The following is a 17,036-nucleotide window of genomic DNA, read 5'->3' on the forward strand; positions in this document are numbered from 1 at the left end:
CAGTGAGGGATTTTCCCAACCCCAACTCACTGACATGTGGAATCTTAAAATAACAAAGCCAGACTCCGAGAGAGGAAATTCTAAGAACATGAAATAAGTCAGGAGAGCAGGGGTGGGTGTTTATTTTCCATGACCACCTACTCCTCTGTGCCCCTGGCTCCAAGGCTGGAGGAGGGGTCAGATGAGAGCACCACAAAGCTAGAGGAAACCCTTCTTCCTGTGTTTGCAGAGGAACAATGCTGAAGGCGCCTTTCCAAGGCCTGCAACTTTTCCTCTGGACATAGGATTTTAGGTCTCCATGCATTCCTAGGAGGAGGTCCTGCAAGGAATGTTGAATGTAAACATTGATTTTTCCATCACTCAGTTATATCTGGGACACACAAAAGTCACAATCCCCTAAAGACTCCCTTTGCTCAGGTTCACCACCCTTGGAAGGCATGGGAGAACGCACTCAGAGTCCTGGCCCCACCTTGCAGCTGGTTCCGAGAGCACTGATCTCATTGGTTTCCTCTGTCCCTACCTCTCAGCAATGCCTTCTGCCTATGCCTCTGCTTCTGCCCACTGGACTCCTGCCCACCTCCAACGTTCCTGGCCCAGTGCACATTGCTTCATGCATCCTGTCCCCAGCCCATGAACCATTCTCCACAATGTACCTCCAAGCCAGGCCCCTTCCCCTTTTAGAACCTCCCATCAGTAGCCACAAGGAGCTCTGTGTGTCTTCTAGGACCTTTTTGTTAATCTGGTCACACCAGTCTTCTCTCCTGTACACAACTACCCCAAACCAGGAAGTGATAAACAAGACACCCATCCCTCAACCCCAAGTGATCAGAACACCTCCTCTCCCCCAGCCTGCCTTTTCTCAGGCTGTAATAACCAAGCTGCTTAAGGACACTGGCCAGTACTTGCTGAGCACCTCGGTGTACTGACTCCCAGTCCTCATGGAAAGTGAGAGCTCTATAAACCAGTCAACACCATGGGTTGGCAGAGAGGACACTCCATCTTCACTGTAGTTCAGCTGAGCATTTTGGCAGGTCCTTTGGATGGCCACTAAGACTACATGCTTTCCCTCCATCTGCAAGATTCCCTCTAACTCCCAGTGGTCTTTCAGGTGACTCTCTTCAGCATCTCCTAAGGTTTCTTCCTGGATCTTTGCCCCCTAAATCTGGGCTATTCCTGTTTACACACACACACACACACACACACACACACACACACACACACACGTGCGCGTGGACTGTGTGTATCACAGGCTGTCACAATCAGTGTCACAATCCCTTGAGGAGAATAGATGTTTGTACCTCTGTGTCCCCACAATTGAGCTCAGACTCTGGCTCAGAGAAGAGACTTAGTAAATGTTTGTGGAATGAATTAAGGCCCTACCCTTGGGTATTCAGTCAGTTTGGCTGCTCTGAGAGCATCTAATCCCTCACTGGGTCATCTGCCTTCCTTCTTCCTGTCCCTTAGCAGGTCTCCCAAAATGAGCAAGTCTGGGGATCTGAGCCTGTGTCCCTTGAAGCTGGTAGCCCAGAATGACAAATCCTATGTCTCCTTCCACGGAATGGCCGTTTTCCAAATGACCAAATGTATTGCTTTGGGTTTTCCTTAAGCCATAATCGGCCTCAATGCTTTGTTGGCTGCAGGCACCTAGAGCCAGGTCCCGCTTCCCTGAAACCCCAGGGTCTCATCCTTAACATGGATGGACAGGCTGCGTTCTACAGGCTCAGTGGGGTGTCTGACCAGGTCCTGCCTGGTGTTCAACGGAGGGAGGAGGACCAGCTTGTGCATCCAGGGCGCGCAGTGAACACCCTGTTCACATTCCTGAGCCAGCCGGAATGCTTGGACGAGCCAAAGGCCGCATTCCTCCGGCAGTGGCCAGATCTCAACCCAGGCTCCCGCCCCGCCTCTCCTTGGTTAGGCAAGCAGGGCCCTAGTCCGTGAGGACGCCCCCTGGTGGCCAGGGCTATCACGGCCCCCCTTGGGCTCTCCATTTGCAGTTTGTACTGGACCATGGATCACTGCCTTCCTTCTGCCGGAAGCTTCCAGATTCCAAACTGTGTGACTCCCATCTGCAACTCCCATGTTTGCCGCTGGGACCTTTTCTAATATCCTGGTACCCGCCTCCCATTTCCCCACCCCCCTGCTCCCCTCGGGAGGAATCACCGCCCAGTGTGTCACCTTCCTGTAGGTACTTCCAAGGCTAGATGAGTGAGTGGCAGGCCTCACCTTGGCCCAGTTACTCAGTGCCCACAGAGTAGCTTTTTTGAGACGCTAGTAAGGTCTTAGGGGAAGGAATGTAGTCGATCCCTCTCCTTGGTGGCCCTCAGCACTGTGAGTAGACCCCACACATCAGGGCTGTGTCGTTAGGATCTCTGGGAGGGTTGAAAGTTTCGAGGTAGCTTTCTTGATGCTACTAGCAAGGCAACACGAATATTCAACCCTCCCAATATCTAAACGCTGTTCAAAGAAGTCAGCAAAGGATTTTTTTTTTTTAAACCTAAAGCCAGGATTAGGCAGTGCATGTTCAGCCTAAGGGAGAGGGATCTATAAGCTTCACCTACTTTTCATGGAGGGACCTGCCCACATTCCTGGTCAGTAGGGACTTTGGGCAATGGGGCAAGATGCGGCTTGTGTTTAAATTGGTGGCACATGCCTTTGATCCCAGTACTCGGGAGGCAAATGCAGGCAGATCTCTGTAAGTTTGAGGCCAGCCTGGTCTACAGGAGTAAGTTCCAGGACAGCCAAGGCTACATAAAAAAACCCTGTCTGGAAAAACTGAAGCGGGTGTGGGGAACCAATCATTCACTACTCTGCCCTCTTAAAAAATGGAGCTTTGCTGTCAGCCTTGCTGTGATTGTCTTCATACCATAGCATGAGCTACGATGCAGCTCTGACTGGCCTGGAACTCACAAAGATCCTTCTGCCTCTGCTTCTTGAGCGCTGAGATTAAACACGTTTTCTTCTCCCTGTGTTGATAATCTTTTCCGTTTCTCCAGATTGTTGACCTGTCTTTCTTTGGAGGAAGGGAACTATAGATGAACTCTGTCCACATAGGAACACAGGCACGGTTATCTGTCCACACACCTGCTGACGTACCCGGGAACCCAGTAACATACATAGCACAGGCTGAAACTTGCATTGCTCAGGAGGGTGGATCCAGGGAAGGTGAAAAAGCAGGAGTCAAACTCCCATTGGGCAGCATTTCAGCTTCTAGAATGAGCGGGGACATAGGACGGCTCTGTTTAAGGTTGAGCGTGAAGGCCAGCTTGTCTTGCGTGGTTGCTTTCCCAGCCTCTCCGAGCAGGAAGATAAAGTGGCCCTTTAGTTGCTGGCATAGGTCTTACCCATCTTACAGGGAGGCCCCCGGTGACAGGATGGAAAGAGGCCATGAAGCCCTGGGTTTGAGAGCACAGCCTTGGCTCACGCTTCTCCATCCTCCCCCGTGACACAGAAGATGAAGATTCTACTCTTTTCATGCCGTCCTGGAGGTTCATCAAATAGACACCAAGGCAACGTTTCAGTGGGGCATGAGGATGCTTAATGGCTCACAAACTTGGATCCTATGGATCCTATTCCTAAGAAACGCAGTATTCCTTGGAGGTGACAGTGTGGTGTCAAGACAGAGGCAGGTCCAGGTACAGCTGAGGTACAAATGGGGTATTGGAGTCACTTACAGCAGAGCAGAATGTGGAGTTGGGGGGGGCGGTGTCTAGAAAGGACTTTAGTGGGCTCCTGGGAGATATAGGGACATAGAAGCTTCTTCCAGAAGAGGGGCACTCTTTCCTGCCTGTGCTCTAGCGTCTTCTCTCACACCGAGGCCACCATGCCCCTGTGCTGATGTTTTGCTAGAGAATTTCCACTGGGTCTGCTAGTCATGTGTCTAGATCAGCTAGCCTGCAAGCCTGTGTTCTAAAGTCGCTTTCTGAAGATGCATCTGTTCAAAGATTCCCTCGGCAATGGGGCTGGAGATTTAGCTCAGTGGTAGAGCGCTTACCTAGGAAGCGCAAGGCCCTGGGTTCGGTCCCCAGCTCTGAAAAAAAGAACAACAACAACAACAACAACAACAACAACAACAACAACAAAAAGATTCCCTCGGCAAGGGAATGGTTTCAGGGAAGAACTTGTCCCAGAAAGTTGACCTCTTCCTCTTGGAGTCTCCAGCTGAGTCTTCTCCATGCCAGCCCTCCGACCTCTGTGTGTCCGGGGGCCGCATGCAAGTCAATAGGCCCAGTCTCAAAAACAGGACGAGTCCCCATCTGCACAGCCCTACCCCACTGGCCCTTACCTTTCTTAAAGAGGTGGGTGTCTGACTTCCTCTGAACCCCGCCCTACCTTTGTGCTTAGAATGAATAGAAAATTACCCAACCCAACTAATTCCATAAGAAAAAAAGAGATAATAAGGTCTTGGAAAAGGCCATTTGATGTGTATTGTTTTGTCTGCATGTACGTCTGTGCACCACATGTGTGGCTGGTCCCATCAGGGGTCCAAGGACTGGACATACCAACGGTTGTGAGCCGCCATGCAGGTGCTGGGAATCGAACTTGGGTCCTCTGGAAGAGAAGCCAGTGCTCCTAGCTGCTGAGCCATCTCCCTGGCTCCCAGATAAGAAGCTGTTTACAAGTTTTCCTGTCGGTTCCATTCTTTTATTTCTTTCACGTTTAGCGACTGCGTTTGTGTGCAGGCCTTTGTGCTTGATGTGGCGGCAGTGTGTGGAGGTCAGAGGGCACCTGTGGGAAGCAGGCTCTCGTCTTCTGCCATGTGAGTTCCAAGGATCCAACTCAGATCATTAGCCTTGGTGGCAAGTGACTTTAACCACTGAACCATCTTATTGGTCTTCCGTCCTTCTACATATTTTAGATGGCGACTTTATCTCCTGATTCTTCTTTCTCTCAGGGCTGGAATTACAGGCATGCACTGTTACTTCCGGTTAATCTTGGAGACTCAGCCTAGAGCTTCCTGCATGCTGGGCAAATGCACTCCCCACGGCGACATAATTTGCCTTTGCAAAGTTTTAAAATTTATCTTGCAATGCTCGGAGTTGGGGGAGGGGACGGGCTTGTCAACACGCCTCCTGGTCCCACTCAGAGATTCTTCAGTAGGGTCCGGGGCTCTGCACCTTTTGAGACTCGTCCCAAGAAATCCTGCTGCTGCTGGATCTGACAGGAATGATAAAGGGGAGTTTGCATCCCTTCTCCAGTAAATCCATCCAGTGTGGACTGACTCCTTTGTCAAGACTTGGACAAATCCCACAAGATTACTTTTAGAGTCCTCAGTCCCTAAGGAAGAACTTCACGGAGGAATGTAGTTTTGAGGGAGGCCCTCCCATTATACAGGGAGAGGAAATACACAGTAAACTATGTGGAGTCAGAAAAGCCCCACAAAGCAGGCAGAAGTCCACGCTCTGGTGAACAATGCAGGGTACCCCACAGCGGAGGCACTGTCGTTTCCTCTGCAAACCCCTTTCTTTCCGTAACGGTCCGGAGGCAGAACAAAGGCACAGAAGACAGCTGATATTAAAGGCTTTAGCCGTCATAGAATCAAAGTCCCTTTGGGTCATGGTTCGAGTGTCTGCACCTTGAGCACTGCCAATAACAGTCTTCCGAGTCCAGTTACCCGGGTCCTTGGCCCCAAACAGACTCGAAGAATTGATAAGCTAGGAACGCTGCCTTCTTGGCTGTGGTGCACACTTCCTCAGCCCTGGCCTGATTTTTGCTTGCACTCCCACAGTGACACGAGCGAGCAGTCATGTCACCAGCTGCCATGTCACCAGCTGCCGTTAAGATCAAGGCACGGGGACCTTTGATATTTCCTCAAACCTCGTCATAAATGAGAGCCGATACCGTTTCAAAAGGTTTGACAGGCCTGAATTTGGAAGATAGACCTTGTCAGATCTGTCGTCGGTTCAATGTCATCATGCGGCTGAGAGGTCAGAGGAGTGGCACCCTAGGCATTTTTCCAAGCTCACAGGCAGGCACTGGCTGTACTGCATGAGGCCCTCCTTTCTGAGGGATGAGATGCTTGAAAGCCCCTCCCCCAGTTTCTTCTGTGAGGACTCCTTTAGTTACTTTGTGACATCCAGTCCTACCGGTGAGTAGAAATGGTGTATGTGATAGAATCCTGGTCACAGGGAGGTGACTCTGCCTTCCTTCTAAGCTCACTATAGCAGGCCCTTTGCTGACCTTTGACACAGGACCTCATAAGGCATCAGCACTAATCTGGATAGCAAAGTTGTTTTGTTTTGTTTTGAGACAGGGCCTCTCACATTTCTAGTTTTTTTTAAAACTAATATGGTAAATACATAAATAAATGTTAGAATGTTCTTTCTCCTGCCCTTAACAGCCACCCCCAATCCCCACCCAGTTTAGAGACCCATTAACCTGATTAAAATCTTCCCAGCCAAAGACACACATCTCTAACAGCCAATCTTTCTCTCTCAAGAAGGGAGGCACCCCCCACCCCCGCGCGCGCGAAAAAAACAAAAACCCAAAAACCACCAACAAACAAACAACAGCTGAGTAGGTCCCTAAGACACAAAGAAAATCTATCCTAGTCGGAAAAGTTCACATTCCAGTTCATACTTCTATCTCTGGATCTGTGAAACCACACTCCCATTATTCTGGGTCGGGTAGGCCCAAGACTTGGGGGGAGGGAAGGTGGAGCGGGCACCAGGGAGTCTGAATTTGTGGAATTCCTTTGACCTCAAAGGCAGTTCTCAAACTGCATTCCTGAAGGGAGAGAGGCTGTGTTGCTGGCCTGAGCGTGGGGAAACAGCGTCCCCTGGTGGTGGAGTTATGAAGTGCTTCGCGGGCACCTATTGCAGATACCCGCCTTGAGCAGCCTTTGTAGTTGTCATGAAAGCCCTTAACCATGTCATCTGAGGAAAGTCTTGCCTATGTTTGACGACAGAGAAAGGGACGGGCTAGATCCTCCAAGTCTTAGTAAGGCTATCATGAGACCCTTGTCCTTCCAAACTCTGTAAGCACTTTCAGAGTGGCTCAAATAACCTGAAAGATAAAAACGTGGGGACCGTTCGCTGCTGTGCTCCCCCTTCACGTTAAGTACCAGCCTCTGACTTGTGGGTAGCTATCCTCGCAGCCCTGAAAGGTGTCCGACTTCTGAGGTTTACTAATCAGCTACTCTGTGCCAGGCGGGGGGGGGGGATTCACACAATCCATGCTGGATGACGTTCATGGTGAGGCTAGGGCTCCAGTCAGCTTGAAACCTCTCCTCCTCATGCCCTCCTTCCTCCCTAGGGATTCTTTGCTCCCCCACTCACTGCACCTCATCCTCCCATTTGGCTGAACTGGTTGCTTGTTGTTTTTGTAATACCGGGTCTTGAACCCAAGTCCACACAGACACGCGCGCGCGCGCGCGCGCACATGCGCGCTAGGCGAGCACTCCGCCATTAAGCTATGACCCGACCCCTTTGAAGCTCACATTTAGCTGGCTTATCTCTCCACTAAGCAGGATCTATCACATAGTACATAGTGAGTACATCAATCCTCGCATAGCCCAGCACTGAAGTACAGAGGATGTGTAATTGCTGCTTCGTTTCCTTTTCTTGGTAGCTTGGAAAACCAACACGCTACACATGTTGTGACCATTTTCTTCAGGAGAGGTCTGACCTAGCCACTCAGCTTGGGAGCAGACTGGGGTAGAGAACAGGTACCACCCATTGCTAAAGAAGAAAACACGATTTCCATAAAAATGCCCCGAAGCCAATACATCTCCAAAGCTTGATCCTTGGATGCCTGCAAAGGTTTTTCCTTTTCAGATTAGAAGACAGAAAACATCTCACCCTTTCCCTGCCTTGCTTCTCCCAGGGACACAAGGTCTGTCTCTCTTGGCTTTGACCTTTCAGGGAGGAGAGAAGCAAAGTCTTCGGTAAATCGACAGACAAAGGATTTCCCAAGCTCAAAGGTGCTTCCGATGTCTTTTAAGCATTTTTAAATATTTATTTTTTGTATATGAGTACACTGTAGCTCTCTTCAGACACACCAGAAGAGGGCATCAGATCCCCTTACAGATGGTTGTGAGCCACCATGTGGGTGCTGGGAACTGAACTTAGGACCTCTGGAAGAGCAGCCAGTTCTCTAAGCCACTGAGCCATCTCTCCAGCCCCTCAACACTTATTTTCTAGGAACAGAAGCTAAAAGATAACACGTGGGGATCTGGAGAGATGGCCCAGCAGGTAAATTCACTGTGACCAAGCCTGATGATGACTTGAGTTTGATCCCCATAAGCAGTATTTATTTTAATTTTTAAAAACGAGCTTCTCGCATACTTCTTTGGATTGTCCAAACACAACAGTTTAGAATTTTAAAGAGATGAGTAAAATGTGGTAATGTTGCTATACATTTTAAAAGCAGAATAAAGAGACCAAAAGCTGGGAGGTGTGGGCAGGTGAAAGAGAAGACTCGGACTGGTCCTGATGGCTGACTCCAGGATCGAGGCAGAGATGCCTGAAGGGGAGATGAGCCAGGAAAGTCGGGAAAGGACTGAGAAGACAGACCCGGCCACCAAGACCCACTGAGGAAAAATAGGAAGAGGGAAATTAAAGAAGAGAAACACCATGGCCAGTGATTGTAGGAAACATTTCTAAGGAAGAAAATCCTGGCAAGAAATCCCGGCAAACCACCGAAGCACCTGCCTGACATTGGAAAGGCCCTAGCTTTGATCTCTGCACTACAAAAAAACGATAATCACACTACAAAATACCTCACTTTTTATTTCAGCACTGCTGGTCTTACAAGCTCATTCCTTGAATAAATTCATTAAAGGGGTGTTCCCCGCAGATTACATATAGGACGTCAAACTTAAAATGACTAAAAGTTCCACTAACCAGGTTCTACTGTGACCAATTTTGACGCACACATAGGACAAAATGAGGTAAAGTCATCTGTCTGCTGACCTCTGATGCAATCTAAGCGAGGGCAAACAAGTGAGATGTGTTGCAAATGTATCTTTTATTTGCCTAATGTAATTGTCAACCAGGGGGTGAACTGCTTCTGTGTGCTAACCTAGGCCTAGTCTTGTGAGCTTCTAGCCTCCATAGAATCTTCTCATCTAGGCCTAGAACGTTTTCAGCCTCTGAGACTTGCTACTGAATAAGCTTGCCCTTTCTTGTTGCTGCTGAGCTCTGACAGGCAGGTTCAACCCGACTGTACTGGCTCAAACTCCTCTCCGATCTGACTGATTCAACCTGGCTTCTCTCAGTTTCTCCTGACTTGCTCTGCTTGGCCTTAAACTAACTCTAGCAATCGGTTCCGATCTTCCGGCTCCTTCTCACTCTTCCTCTAACCTGTCTCTGTACAACTGTCCCAGTAAAGCTGTGTTCTCTCCTTTTCTCTCTGATGCGCTCTGGGATGGTTTGCATATACTTGGCCCAGGGAGTGGCACTATTAGAAGGTGTGGCCTTGTTGGAGGAAGTGTGTCACTGTGGGGTGGGCTTGGAGACCCCCCTCCTAGCTGCCTGAGGATGCTCAGTCTGTTCCTGGCTTCCTTCAGATGAAGATGTAGAACTCAGCTCCTCCTGCCCCATGCCTGCCTGGATGCTGCGAAACTGCCATGTTCCCACCTTGATGAAAATGGACTGAACCTCTGAATCTGTAAGCCAGCCCCAACTAAATGTTGTCCTTTGTAAAACTTAAATTGGTCATGGTGTCTGTTCACAGCAATAAAACTCTAACTAAGACACTCTCTCTTAAGTAACTTCCCTTTCCTCCCTCTTCATGTGAGAATTGGGCGTATCCTATTCTGTGAAATCTTTCTCTGATTTGCCACTTTTTCGGCCACTCAATTAGACATCACTTTTGAGTATGGGTGCTCCTTTCTACAAACTAACTTCACCTTCACTGTCTGGGATTAAAGGTGTGTATTAAGGGCATATCTGTACTCCAGCCAGAGGGATTAAAAATGTGTGCCAAGGGCTGAGACACATCATAACTAGGAATAGTTTTTTTTTTTTGTAAATAACAATCTTGGTTCACAGTGAGATCAAATATCCTGCAACAATGTATACTTTATGTTTCTATTTATTTTACTTTTAAAATTTATTTCTCCATTTATTATTGTGCGTATATTTACCTGCATGGGTTTATGTGCAGTGGACCACATGTGTGCAGGTATTGGTGGTGGCCATTGGATCCCCTGGAACTGGAGCTGCAGGCAATTGTGAGCTGTCTGCTGTGGGTGGAGGAACGGAACCCAGGTCCATGGAAGAGCAGTGAGTGCTGTTAGCCACTGAGCCATCTCACCGGCTACATCGTAAAACGTGAGCAAAAGACATCAGTGTGAACATCTTTCCCTGCCTAGATGCCCACTGAACCAGAGAGGCCAGTGCTGTCTGTAGGGACAGGCTGTGAAGAACTGTGTCCTTCATCTCAGACCAGAAGAATCCTTTCACTTTTTCCAAGGTAACAACAACATACGATCATGCATGAAGAACATAAACTGACATCCTCCCGACAGTGGTGCTTTGAGTCCATCAAAAAATTTTTTAATATCTTTGGCATTAAGAAAAAAAAAGAAATAGAAAAAAGAGAGGAAAAAGAAAGGAAGAAAAGAAAAGAAAGAAAGAAAAGTTTTAGCTTTGTGTTTTATTTATGCCTATACTTTAAAAAAATTTATTTATTTTATGTACACTGTAGCTGTCTTCAGACACACCAGAAGAGGGCATCAGACTCATCACAGATGGTTGTGAGCCACCATGTGGTTGCTGGGAATTGAACTCAGGACCTCTGGAAGAGCAGTCAGTGCTCTTAACCACTGAGCCATCTCTCCAGCCCCCTATTTTTATACTTTTTATTACATTGATTTATTTACTTTGTGTGGGGGCGATGTGCATGTGTCATGGTTCCTGAATGGAGGCCACAGAGCAACATGAGGGACTTGGTTCTCTCTTTCCGCCATGTGGATCCTGGGAATTGAACTCAGGTCACCATACTTCAAACCCCTTCCTCCACTGAGCCATCTTGCTGGCCCCAGGCTAGTGTGGTTTGAAGGGTCCTCTGAGTGCAACAGAGACGAGTATAGAACACTCTCGTGCATCTGCGTGGGATTTCAGAACTCAACGGGGAATGCACATCCAATTCCAGGAAACAAACAAACAGGTCAAACACAGGAGAGTGAGATCCACCCTGATGTCAGATTTCATAGCTGCTACAGACAACAGAGCACAATTTTCCAACGTCTTTTGGAAGACATTTAAATTGAACCTGAAACGTGATAGTCAAATGTCCACCCTTCAGGAAGAGCAAATATATTTTCTGAGATCTCATGAGTTAGACAACCTGCCCTCTCCCTGCTTAGGAAGGAATTACTCCAGGGGCTGGAGAGATGGCTCAGCGGTGAAGAACACTGGCTGTTCTTGCAGAGGACCCCAGCTCGACTCCCAGCATCCACAGGCAGGGTCACAACCATCTGCAATTCCATTTCCAGGGCATCCAGTGCCCCTCTTCTGACCTCAGCAGGCACCAGGCACACAAATGACACGGCACACAGACATACGTGCACACAATAATATCCATACACACAGAATAAATCAGTGACAAAAAAAAAAAGAGGTGTGTCCCCCATTCTAAAAGAACAGTGGGAGGGGGTTTGTAAATGGAAGCTGAATATGAGGAGAAGTATTAAAGTGGAAAGAAAAGTGAGTTGATACTCATTTGGTCTGTGGTATTGGGGATGGTCTTTGATCTCCAGATACTTAATAATCATCAGGGCTGTTTGTTTTGTTTGTGGCAAGGCCTTACCTGATAGCCCAGGCTAACCCTGAACTCCCAACCCTCCTTTTGGAGTGCTAAGGTTACATGCATGACCACCATACCCCGTATCTTAGGGTTTCCATTACTGTGAAGAGATGCCATGACTCTGACAACTCTAATAAAAGCAAACATTTAATCGGGGCTGGTTTACAGTTTCAGGGGTTCAGTCCATTATCGTCACGGTGAGAAGCATGTGTGTTCAGGCAGACAGGGTGCTGGAAAAGGAGCTGAGAGTTCTACAGAGGATCCACAGGCAGCAAAAGGAGACTGTGCATCCTCCTGGGTGTGGCTTGAGCATAGGAGACCTCAAAGCCTGCCCCCACGGTGACACACTTCCTCCAACAAGGCCACACCTCCTAAATGGCATTATTCCCTCCCCCATAGGCCAAGCATTCAAACATAGTGTGTGAGGGCCATTCCTCTTCAAACAACCACACCTAGCTAAAGATCACCTCTCCCGCTCTTGTTTCATATGTGTGTGTGTGTGTGTGTGTGTGTGTGTGTGTGTGTGTGTGTATGCAGGTGCATGTTCATGTGTGTGTGAAGTTGATGTCAGGCATCTTCAGTTGCTCTCCAACTTTTAAAAAATTTATGATGAAAAAAAAAAGGGCTGGAGAGATGGCTCAGCGGTTAAGAGCACTGACTGCTCTTCCAGAGGTCCTGAGTTCAATTCCCGGCAACCACATGGTGGCTTAGAACCATCTGTAATCCGATCCGATGCCTTCTTCTGGTGTGTCTGAAGACAGCTACAATGTACTCACATATATAATAAATAAATAAAAATTTAAAAAATGTATGATGTATTAAATTTTAGTTTTCATTTACGTTTGTATGACGCTTGTGTGTAGGTGCCTGTGGAGGCCAGAAGAGGGCATCAGAGCCCCTGAAACTGCAGCTACGGAGAGTTGTAAGCCGTCAACATGGATGCTGGGATCTGAGCACTGGGACCTTCTGGAAAGGCAAGGGCTGTAACTGCCGAGCCATCTCGCTAGTCCCTTTTACATCAATTCAGCTATCCTAGCTGGTCTGCAAGCTCATGGACCCTGCCCTGTCCTTCTCCCAGCACTGGCATACAGGCATGTGTTGCTACACCTGGGTTTTACATGTGTGCTGGGGGATTTGAACACAGTTCCCTATGCTTGCACTGCAAACATGAAACAAAGGAACCAGAATATAATGTAAATATTTCAGTCCTTGACAAAGAGGGAAAATAGTTCTGACAATCAAGAAGCTAAGTTCTCACCGCCCACCTCTTTCCCTTCCTCCCTCCCCATCCCCCCCCCCCACATGGTTTCATGATGTACCCCAGGCTGGCTTTGACTGTCCCAGTGCATCCCCAGACAGAACTGAAGTAAGCAAGTCTGACTGTGTTCCAATAGCACCTTTATGTAGAAGACAGTCCCTACCAGCCCCAGGGCTGTGTTTGCCACTCTACATCTAAGACAAATTCCTCAGGAGGGATGGCAGGGGGAAATATCACTCAGCAGCCACAGTTAGAGGCAGCTGGATAGCAACATATTTGAGGCAGAGATTACCCTTCCTGGCTTCCCTGGGTTTCCCACATGGGAAGTTCTGGTGACACAGGTACTGGACATAAAGATACTTTATATCAGACAGAAATTACGTTTGTCTTAATAGCCTAGAAATACACACTAATAGTGTCTTAGAACATACACACAGATTTATTACATCACGTAAAAGCCTGAAGAATTTCACCCATGTAGTCGGAAATTCCCTTGCTATCCCTCCCGTGTGTGGTCCTCAAGAACGCAGTATTAGCTAGTGGCTGAAGCTGTTGCCACGTGTGCACCGCAGCCAACCAGCAGGACCGAGGAAAACAGTGTGGCTCCGCCCTCTCCACCTCTGTCTGAAGGCTCCTCCCAGAAACTGTATACTTAACAGCGTGAGCCTCAGGACTCAGCTGCCATATCTACCTGTAAGTGGTAAAGTCATGCCCTTCAGCTTTAAGGGCTAACTGAAAGAGAAGTGCAAACACCAGACGGCTACCAGCCTCTGTCTGAGTTGCCTGGAGGAACTGTGGACTGCTTAGAAACGCAATTCACAGGGAGGCCACCCTCCCAGCAGAGGCTGGCAGTACCCCAGGCCAGTGTCATGGTCCTGCGGGATGGCAGAGGCCTCCTTATCAGAAAACCCATACTAGGTTTTATGGGTTCTAGTGTCTTAGAACATACAGACAGATTTATTTCATCACGTAGAAGCCTGAAGGATTTCACCCATGTAGTTGGAAATTTCCTTCCTATCCCTCCTAACCCAAGATGCCTGGGCTATAGGCATCTTGAAATTCTTAGTAATTTTTTTGGTTGTGCTTGTTATGTTGTAAACGAAATCTAATGGAGCGGTGGCTATGAACCTGAGCAGAGAGGCCGGATGTCATAATGCATCCGGTCTTTGCAGTTCACCCTCATATTGCATCGAGTATGCCCACCACAGCGCATTCACCCGGTCCTAGGGTCCACACTCGTAAAAGGCACTACTCTTCTCTCTCCTCTCCTCCCCTTTCTTCTCTCTTTCCTTCTTTCCTCCCTCCCTCCTTCCCTTCCTTTTCATATATTTGTTTTCATGTGTGCCCATACAAATAGAAGTCAGAGGACAAATTGTGAGAATTGGTTCTCTCCTTCCACCATGTGGGATCCAGGGATCAAATTCAGGTCATTAGGCTTGGCAGTACATACCTGTATCCACTAAGAAATCTGACTGGCCTTGCTATATGTGTTTCGCTGGGATTTTTTTTTTTTTTTTGCTTGTTTTTTTCGGAGCTGGGGACCGAACCCAGGGCCTTGCACTTGCTAGGCAAGCGCTCTACCAGTGAGCTAAATCCCCAACCCCAGGGATTTTTTTAAAGATTAATTTATGTATTATATACAAGTACACAGTAGCTGTCTTCAGACACACCAGAAGAGGACATTGGATCCCATTACAGATGGTTGTGAGCCACCATGTGGTTGCTGGGAATTGAACTCAGGACCTCTGGAAGAGCAGTCAGTGCTCTTAACCACTGAGACATCTCTCCAGCCCTAACTGGGGTGTTTTATATTTGGCTCTTTTTTCTTCCTTCCTTCCTTCCTTCCTTCCTTCCTTCCTTTCTTTCTTTCTTTCTTTCTTTCTTTTTTTCTTTTTGAGACAGGATCTCACTGTGTATCCCTGGGTGCTGGGGACCTGCTGTGTGGAACAGGGTGGCCTGAGAGTCACAGAGACTCACCTGTCCCTGCCTCCTGAGTTCTGGGAGTGAAGATGCTTGCCGCCTCCTTTTAGGGGTTTCATGTGCTCCAAATGACCTCACACTTGCTCTACTGTTGAGGATAGCCTTGGCATCTGACCCTTCCGCCTCCACCTCCGTGGAATTATGGCTCAGATCACTCCTGGTTCATGAGGTGCTGGAGATCAAATCCAGGGCCTCCCGCATGTGAGATAAGTAGTCTCTCCTTCAGCTCCATCCCCATCCCTGCATGAGGTTTTTAAAGTGCCATCCAGAGAGAAGGGGTGTGTGCCCTGTCCCCTGCCACCGCACTTGCAAATGTAGTACCCCAGTAGTGTTTTCAATACCTCAGAATCAAGATTCCAGCAGCCCCACCGTGCTAGAATCTCAGCAAGATCCAAAACAGGTCCAAGGCGGCCATGCCACGTCTCTGACTATGCTGGAGAAAGCGGTGCTTAGAGGCTGCCTTTGCCATTGAGACTGAACTCCTTTTGAATAGAAAGGAGGTGGGGTGGTCTTCGAAACACACAAGGAATTAAGGGACAGCCTTCTAGCACTGCTTCCCTGTGCTAACCAGTCCCTCACATTGAAAGTGACAACACACCTGTGGGCAGCCCACTCATTCCGTTACCTCTTTAACAATCCGGTGAGGGTAGCAGGAATGCTAATACCACGTGTACCTACCGAGAAGTAAAACTGGAGAAATGGCTCAGAGAATAAAGTACTTCCCTACAAGTGTGAGGACTGGCATTTAGATCCCTAGGACCCACTTAAAAGACCGGCATGTGTGGTGACTGCCTGTAATCCCAGCACTTGGGAGATGATGACGGGAGAGGGTGGGGGGCTGTGGCAAGCGAGCTAGAGAGATGTGCAGAATTGGCAAGCTCTGCTCTCAGGGAGAGACCTTGCCTCAATAAATAAGCGGGAAGGCACTGAGGAAGAAACCTGACATCAACTTAGAGCCTCCACATATACACATCACACACACACACACACACACACACACACACACACACAGAGGCACACACACACAGGCACGCACACACACAGGCACGCACACACGCACGCACGCACGGTTGCACACACACTCAAGAAGCAACACTAAAATATTGGTGTTGCTGGTAATTTCCTGAATTCCCAGCATTCTGGAGGTAGAGGTAGGATCATGTTGTCAAGGACAATGTAGGTGAAATAAAATCCTGCCCCACAAAAACAAACACAAACAAGGTCATGTGACAACACATTACTAACACGCACCCGACAATCTACGAAGTGAACTAGGAACGCCCCATAATTTTTCATGTAAGCTGAATGCTCTTACGTTTTCATTTCAAGCCAGCAGGGCAGAATACAACGATGAATGGTGGAATTCATACTAACTGGAAAATTTTCATTTTCCCTTCCGGAGAATGACATTAAATAGCAACTAAAATGCCACAATAAATCAAGAAGAAAGAAAAACATTCATAGTGCAGGATCCGCAGTAGTGTTTCCTGCACTTGCATTTTGTACAGCGTCCTGCCCATCTGGCAACCAAGGGTGACTGAAAGCCACTAAGGATTCTACACAGGAGGGTCACCTCCCGGGTCCCTGGCAAGGCACATGTTTTCTGCCCACAGTGGCTCCTGTCACACAAGGCCCCAGGCACAGAGGATGCTCTCTGCATATACAGCTTTCAGCCGCTTAGGAAGACACCGCGAGGTCTCTCCTTTAGCATATACCCAAACTGGCATCTCGGGGAGTGGAAGAGAGTGTGGACAGAGTTCAGAAAGACAGACGTGGAGGCCCTGAACTTTCCAAAGACCCCATGGAAAGCAGCCAAACAAGGGTGCTGTACTCCAGACAAACCAGAGGGTAGGCTGCTGGAGACTGTTCTAAGAAAGGGGTGGGTATGGCTAAAGGCAAGCCTAGACTTCCCCACTGCTCTCTGGGAGGACCACTGACAAGGACCGGAATGGGAGATGCCTGTCTGCAACTTTTGCAAATTTTGTTTCAAATAAACTTCCCCAGGCAGGCGTGGTGGGGCGTGTCTAGAACCAAAACCAAAACAAGGTCG

This window comes from Rattus norvegicus, chromosome 8 (genome assembly GCF_021556685.1).
Source record: "Rattus norvegicus strain SHRSP/BbbUtx chromosome 8, alternate assembly SHRSP_T2T, whole genome shotgun sequence".
NCBI classification, from domain to species: Eukaryota; Metazoa; Chordata; class Mammalia; order Rodentia; family Muridae; genus Rattus; species Rattus norvegicus.